This window comes from Triticum aestivum, chromosome 3A (assembly GCF_018294505.1).
Source record: "Triticum aestivum cultivar Chinese Spring chromosome 3A, IWGSC CS RefSeq v2.1, whole genome shotgun sequence".
NCBI classification, from domain to species: Eukaryota; Viridiplantae; Streptophyta; class Magnoliopsida; order Poales; family Poaceae; genus Triticum; species Triticum aestivum.
Genome location: NC_057800.1, coordinates 666,821,872 through 666,829,471, shown reverse-complemented (window position 1 = coordinate 666,829,471; position 7,600 = coordinate 666,821,872).

Genomic DNA, 7,600 nt, shown 5'->3' with positions numbered 1-7,600 from the left:
GATTTGTTTTAACTTGTCGAAGTTGTCTTGTAGAACCGGGATACCGAGTCTGATCGAAATGTCTCGGGAGAAGGTATATCCTTCATTGACCGTGAGAGCTTGTCATGGTCTAAGTTGGGACTCCCCTGCAGGGATTTGAACTTTCGAAAGCCGTGCCCGCGGTTATGGGCAGATGGGAATTTGTTAACGTTCGGTTATAGAAAACCTGAAGTGGACCTTAATTAAAATGCATCAACCGCGTGTGTAACCGTGATGATCTCTTTCCGGCGGAGTCCGGGAAGTGAACACGGTGTTGGAGTAATGCTTGACGTAGGTTGTTCTAGGATCACTTCTTGATCATAGTTTTATCGACTGTGCCTTGCCTTCTCTTCTCGCTGTCTTTTGCGTATGTTAGCTACCAAACATGCTAGATGCTTGCTGCAGCTCCACCTCATACCTTTTACCTTACCCATAAGCTTAAATAGTCTTGATCGCGAGGGTGTGAGATTGCTGAGTCCCCGTGACTCACAGATACTTCCAAAACCAGCTTGCAGGTGCCGATGAGTCCCTGCAGGTGACGCCATTGAGCTCAGGAGGAGCTCGATGAAGATCTTGTCCTTTGTGTTGTTCCATTTCCAGTTGATCAGTAGTGGAGCCCAGTTGGGGTCGATCGAGGGACCTTGTCGCTTTTGGGGTTCTTCTTTTATTTTGGTTCCATAGTCGGACCTTGATTGTATCTGGATGATGTAATGCTTTATTCATGTATTTGTGTGAAGTGGCAATTGTAAGCCAACTATGTATCTCTTTCCCTTATGTATTATATGGGTTGTGTGAAGATTACCTCACTTATGACATTGCTTTCAATGCGGTTATGCCTCTAAGTCATGCTTCGACACGTGGGAGATATAGCCGCATCGAGGGCGTTATAAGTTGGTATCAGAGCCTTCCCCGACCTTAGGAGCCGCCACTGCTTGATCGTATTTAGCAGCTGTTGTTGAGTCTAGAAAAATGTTTTGAGTCATTTAGGAATTATATATCGGAGAGATTAGGAATTCTTTTTACTCCCCAGTCCCTTCATTGCTCTGGTAAGGCATCCTGACGTAGAGTTTTAACTCTTCTCTTCTCAAATTTCACTAAAAAATTTTAGGATCACGCGGGTATCTTGGAATCGTTCCGATGGTTTTGTTACGAGAACACTGTTCTTGGTGCCTCCTGTCATTTAGGTTGTGGCAGTGTCCCGGGGAGTTGAGCTCTGAGGTGTTGTCATCACAATTTTATCGTTGCAGTTCTAGAATACCTAAGTTTAGTTTCGCCGACATCAAAAATCTCTTTTATGCAGTTGTTGGTGAGATAACCTCGACGCCACCCAGTACTGGGGCGGGAGTTCGGGAGTATTGCCATAACTTGTATAACGTATGCTTTTTGAAGGTTGAGGTAGATGATTTCCGAAGGTTTCTTGGTTATGTGTTGAAGGATGGATACAGCTGGATGTAGGATTTGCTAGTTTTGGGTGAGATATTATGCTTCCCCTGTATCCCCAACACCTGATTGCATAACCGAAAAGGTTCGGGAGTTTCATAGGTGGGAATTCAAGTAGCTCGTAGGATATCTTTCCGACAGACGTATGATATGAAATTGGGGTTCGATGTCTAGTGGTCCGCCTATCCACGGTCGGTTTTACAATGGTCTCGTTGTGTCTTAAAGAGTCCTTGGCTATGCCGACTCGGGGACGCTTCGTATGTCATGTGCACTGCCTTGTACATGATGGTGTTCTCATACTCCAATGTGGATACCAATCCTTCTTGATCATCAAGATTGTCTTGTCAATCCTTTTCACCAGCGTGTTTTCTCTTCAAGTGAAGCCGATCATTTCAACATCTGCAAGATCAAGTATCAGTTTCTTCTGAACGGTGTTTGTTTCATCTATCTCCAAGTTGCCTTTGTTTTCACGCCCACCCACCCTTTTTCTTCAAGGACTCAGATATCTTAATCAAGTATCCATCTTATTGATGCGAGGCCTCTTAATTCCTTTTCCATCAATGTTCTTACCCGGTGGTTTCCATGAAGATGTTCTACTAGCTCATCATTATTCATTCTTTTTTCTTCTCCGGTGGATCCAATTCAAACTTCGTTGATCATATTCTTTCCTCGTTTCAAATACTTTCTCATACCGGTGCTCCTCATATTCATTCGTTTCTCGCTATTCAATTGTTCCGGAGTGCTCAAGATATCTCGAAGATTTGTGTTTCCACTCTGCATTCGTTCAAGCTCTTTCGAGATTGTTATCTCATTCAAGACATTTAATTCAACCGGTGCAACCTCTCTTCTAAATCATTTCAACGGTGTTTCTTTTGAGTGGGCCCTAACCCACAGGCCATTTTCCAGGATCTTACCTGACTCTTCTTATTTTCCCGGAGTTATTCTCAAATTCTTTTCCAAGTTTGACGTAAGAATGAGTTATCATCAGTCAAATGCCTTTCTCCTTGATCTTTCAAATTCTTTTCATCGTTGGCTCAACCTTTCCATTTTTCATTTCGGAGTATCTCAACAATTTGGTGGTGTTCCTCATCGTCATTCTCAGATTTTGAAGACCGAAGAAGAGTTTCTTTTAAATATTGCCCCATTCTCTGCCATCCTCTCATAATTGTTTTTGTTTGTGAGATTTTCACCCATCCAGAGCAATTCAAGATTCTGTTCAGTTTGATTATCCGGAGCCCATCATCTAAGATTTATTCATTCCAGCTTTCAGCTCACATACTCTAAATCATACCGGTGCTTAAAATCAAGGATTCTCTCATCAGCTCGTAATCTCGTCGTTCTCATGGATCTAAATTCTCTCAAGCATCTTCGTGTATTTGCTAATCCTTCCCGTTGTTTCTTCATGTTTTATTTGTCCTTTTCAATTCTTACGGTGGTTTGCTCAAGATTCTCTTCCATGGGTATCATATTAATTCATTCGTTGTTTCAATCCTACCGGTGGTTCATTGAAGACCTTCTCAAGTTGGATTTATATCTCTTTTAATCCTTTCGACGAGGATAAGTGGTATGCCAAATCCGCTGCTTGTCATCAATTTAAATTGGTGAAGGATACGCATAACGTAATTCTTATTCTTGTTTCATCAAGTAAATTCAATTCCTTATTCCGGAGGCTCATCAAGCTCTCGGTTTTCAATTGTTTTCATCTCCTCTTTTTTCCTGGAGTTCCAAGCTCTAATTATCACGGAGATCCATCTAAATCATTACAAGGTTTCACCTTGTGTTTCCAACTTCTCTTCATTTTCGTTTACCGGAGTTCTTCATGAAGGTTCTTCATGATGGTTCATCAAGGATTTAATTCCTTCTCGAAGTGTTCGTCAAGATTCTTTTCTAAGGAGCTCAAGCATTCTTCATCTTGCATCCGGAGTGCAATTCTTTCTTCGTATCATTGGAGGTGGTATTATGTCATTCTTGATAATTTGAATTCATGTTTCATGATTCACATGTTGTCATGAATGAGATATTTAAATCCATCAATCTCGTCATTGGAGTTATCTTGGGTTATATTTCACCTAAAGCCTTCTCTAAGGTTTGTTGCTATTATGGTGCTTATAAATGACCCAAGTTCTTCTTTTATCCTCCCGGTGATATAGCTTTCTCGTCTCCTTGTTCTTATCAATCCAATTCTTTTCCCGTGAGTGGTAGGTTGTCACCTCATATATTTGAGATGTATTCCATAAGACCATATCAAGCTTATTCTTTTCGTTGTTGGTTTTCCAACAACTCCGTTCTAGCATTTGTTGTAACCGTGCTCTCTCAAGATCTTGTTTCCCTGCGTACCGGAGGCATTGTGATGTTGCTCTCTGCAACCCATCTTCTTGTTTTGTCAGGATCGTGTTCTTTTTCGTCCTTATCCTTTTAACCGGAGTGTCGTGCCCACTTTTCGAGTTCTTCCCATCCTATCAAGTTTTTTGCCTCCCTTCTCAACCGGACTGCCGCCTAAAATCGTTCTTACCCATTGTGCCATTCATTCAATAGTTTCAGAGACAATGTATTGTTGTTTCCATCAAGTATCCCCTCATCTTGTCAAATTCATGTTCAATTCCTTCCATTTACAGTCGGAGTGCTGTCCAAATTATATCATTCTTAATCCTTCTCTATCTTGTTTTAACCGGAGTGGTTTCAATATATATCTTGCCCTTCAACCGCAAGGTTTTTCGCAATGTTCTTTGTCCCTCTTTTCTAACGGAGTGTTTTCGACTTTGTTCACCTTCGTTGTATTCTTTTCTCGAATGTGTTCAACCTCGCAAGGTTCTTTGGTTTCACTCGTTTGTCAGAGAAGCAACATAGTTTCACCTCACCTCTTCCTCTTCCTTTCCCCTCCGGTGCCATTCTAGATCTCGGGACGAGATCCTCTCGTAGTGGTGGAGTGTTGTAACGCCCCGAGACCGATGTGCCAGGTGTCTTCGAGTTATTCGCTGCTGTTGCCATGTCATTTGCTTGCGTGTTGCATCTTATCATATCATCATGTGCATTGCATCATCATGTTTTAAAACTTGCATCCGCCCCGGTCTCCTCGTCCTCTCCGTTATCCGTTCTGAGCCCAACCACACTTGCACACGCCCACGACATGTCCAAAATATTATTTTATAAGTGGCCGAAAATGTTCTCGGAATGGGATGAAAGTTGGCATGCGGTGTTGTTTTGTTGTCAGTAGGTCGCCTGCCAAGTTTCATCATGTTCGGAGTCCGTTTGATGCCCCAACGAATAACTATAGTGGCAGTATAGCCGGTCTTTTCGTCGGACGTTTTCGGTCTCTGGAAACAGTCGCCGGGTCTCTCTCTTCTCTTCTCTCAACCCAAGGCTTTCTGCACGGCCCACTACCTAACCGCTAGGCCCTACCTAACCTCTCTCGTCAGCCCGCGGCCATCCTCGCGTGCGTCCGAAAAGTTGTCCCGGACCCGACCCGAGCAGTCGCCACCGTTGTGTCCGGATCATCCCCAAACGTCTACAAAACATCATCGTTTTCTTCTTTGACTCTCCTAACCTAATTTTCTCGGCCGTCCGATTTCAATCGTAGGGACAAGATAGCCCTACCCTAATTCCTACCTTTTAAAATAGTCTAACCCACATGGTACTTATAGCAGATGAATCCCTACCCTTTTTGACAAACCCTAGACCATTTCCCTCTGTTTCAGTGCGCCGCCGCCACTCCGTTTTCCTCGGGATCCCTCCCAATCCAGCCGACCCTGTCAAACTCCATCATTTTCCAGCGAGGGCCAACCATCTCCTCCCCATGGTCCACCAAATCCCCAACCTCGCAAGCCCCCTCGATCCTCTCCCGAGTAGGTGCTCGCCCGGAGTCCCGCGCCCGCGTACGGCAGAGGTCCGAGTTGCCGGACCAGCAAATGAGCTCCATTCCCCATTGCGCATTTCTCCTCTCCTCTTCCTTCCTTCCTCCTCCCTCTCTCTCATGCCTGATCCTTCCTTCTCTGTCTCAGGTACCCTAGAGCCGCCATGGAAGCCCCTACCATTGGACCTGGCCCTGCCTTGTCGGAGAGATCCTCACCATCGCCGCGCCCATTCCCGACCTCGACGACCACCTGCAGCCTCGCCGGTTTCGTCCCCGCAAGTCCCGCCGCCTTGCTTCGTCCTCTCCATCCTCCCGTCGTGGAGCAGCACCGAGCTCGAGAGGAGCCCCGTTCGCACCTGATCCGCTGCGCCCGCGGGTCCCCTGCCTCTGCATCGCGCCTCTGGTCGGCCTTCCGCTCGTCGCCATGACCGCACAGGTTCAAGCTCCGCCGCCCGTTGCCGTTCATCACGCCGTCCCGTGCGCCAACTGCCGGGAACCGGTTCCTCATCGTCAAGACCTCCTGGATCCGCGCCTCCATCCGTTCCTTGCACTGCCTCGTCGCCGGAGTAGAAGCCCCATCCGTCGCCGTTGCCTGCCTGCGACCTCTGCCTTGACCCGCCCCTGTTTCGTCCGAGGAGGAGGACGAGCCCGCTTTCGTCCAGTTGCGTTGACCGCACCCCTGCTTCGCCTCTTTCGCAGCGCCTCCTAGGCCCAGCTGCAACCTCCGCCAGCCCAAGCCGGCCTGCGGCACCGAACCAAGCCGGCCCATCTACTCCTCTCCTTCGACCCAGCGCTCTCGCAGCCTGCATGTCGGAGTAACCGATCACGGGTACCCTGAGGACGGCAAGACGATATTTCAAAACATCGGGGCTAGCAAAGCCCCTCAGTCCGACTGCGCCAGCCAGCCGGCTGCCGACTGCGCCAGCCAGCCGGCTGCCGACTGCAGCCCGACTCGACATCGACAAGACACCGACGAGATGGCCATACTGCGGACAAGACAACCGTACCGCGACGACATCATGTACAATGTCATTTGTCCTCTGGCACTATTTATGAAGTGACCCAAAAGACAAGCATGACATGCATCATGCCTTACCCGTGCCTACCCACATAGCTTACATAGTAAGCTAGCCCACACTATAAAAGGGGCACACATCCATCCATCCAGGGGATGGACTCCCACGGCCACATTCATTTGGCCACAAGGCCTCACATACACACAAGCAAATAGCTAGCAAGCTAGTTAGCTATCCATCCATTCATCCACAGAGGAGACTCACGCATGAGCTCACACACATCCATTCGGCCATAGGCCATGGGCATAGCCGGCCACTAGAGCATGCCTCATACAGGCATACACCAAGTCAGATACCCGTGGTACTGATCCCAGATACAGCTCTAGGAGCACTCTGTACTAGATATATCAGATACACTCAGACATGCAGCAGTAGGAGTATTATCTCTCCGGAGAGCTCTGAAGATGGGTAAACCACCGCGTGCTACTCGCATACCCGCTCCCGGTCCTATCAGCAGCAGTCTTACCCACACACTAAGCTCTTGTGGCATCTGTCGACTCGCAAGCCCCCCGTGAGAATACCATGACAGTTGGCGCCCACCGTGGGGTGGTACTACTACTATGCTACCACGCTGCTGCTGGTTTCGCTGTCCGAGCGGGACCCTTTTTTCTTCATCGCCTCCGCTGCGGCGTCACGCCGTCTCTCCGATAGCGCTCGGGGGCTCGACTTCGACCCGCCCCCGAAGCGGCCGTGCGGGACGGCGCGCCCTCGCCGTCGGCTTCGCCATCTTCGTCATCACCAACGCAGCGCCGGCCGTCCGTCAGCGCGCGCCGCGCGCGGGGCCTAGCTTCGGTCGGCCATGATCGTCCCCTCGCCGCTCGCGTCTGCTTTCCTCCGCGCAGCGCCTTGCTCCGGCCGACACGCGCGTTCGCTCCTCCACACACCATCTTTGCAAGCTAGCTAGATGCTAGTCAACAAAGGTCAAACCATTGGCCATACCACTACACACATACTACCCATACAATGGTCAGATGCACTTCCCAGAACAATGCATTTCCTGCACCATGCTTCGTGCATCTCCGGCCGTACTCGCATCCGGCGCCTCGCTTCCTCCTCTCCTGCTGCCTCCACCGCTAAATCGCCATGGCACTGCTGCCTCGTTGGAGCTGCTCTCGCCGCGCCCAAGCTCCGTCACCTGCGAGCACTCACTTGGGATTCAACGAATCCTACACCCGCCTCTAGCGCCATGCGGCTGCACCCCCATGCCCGTCGCACC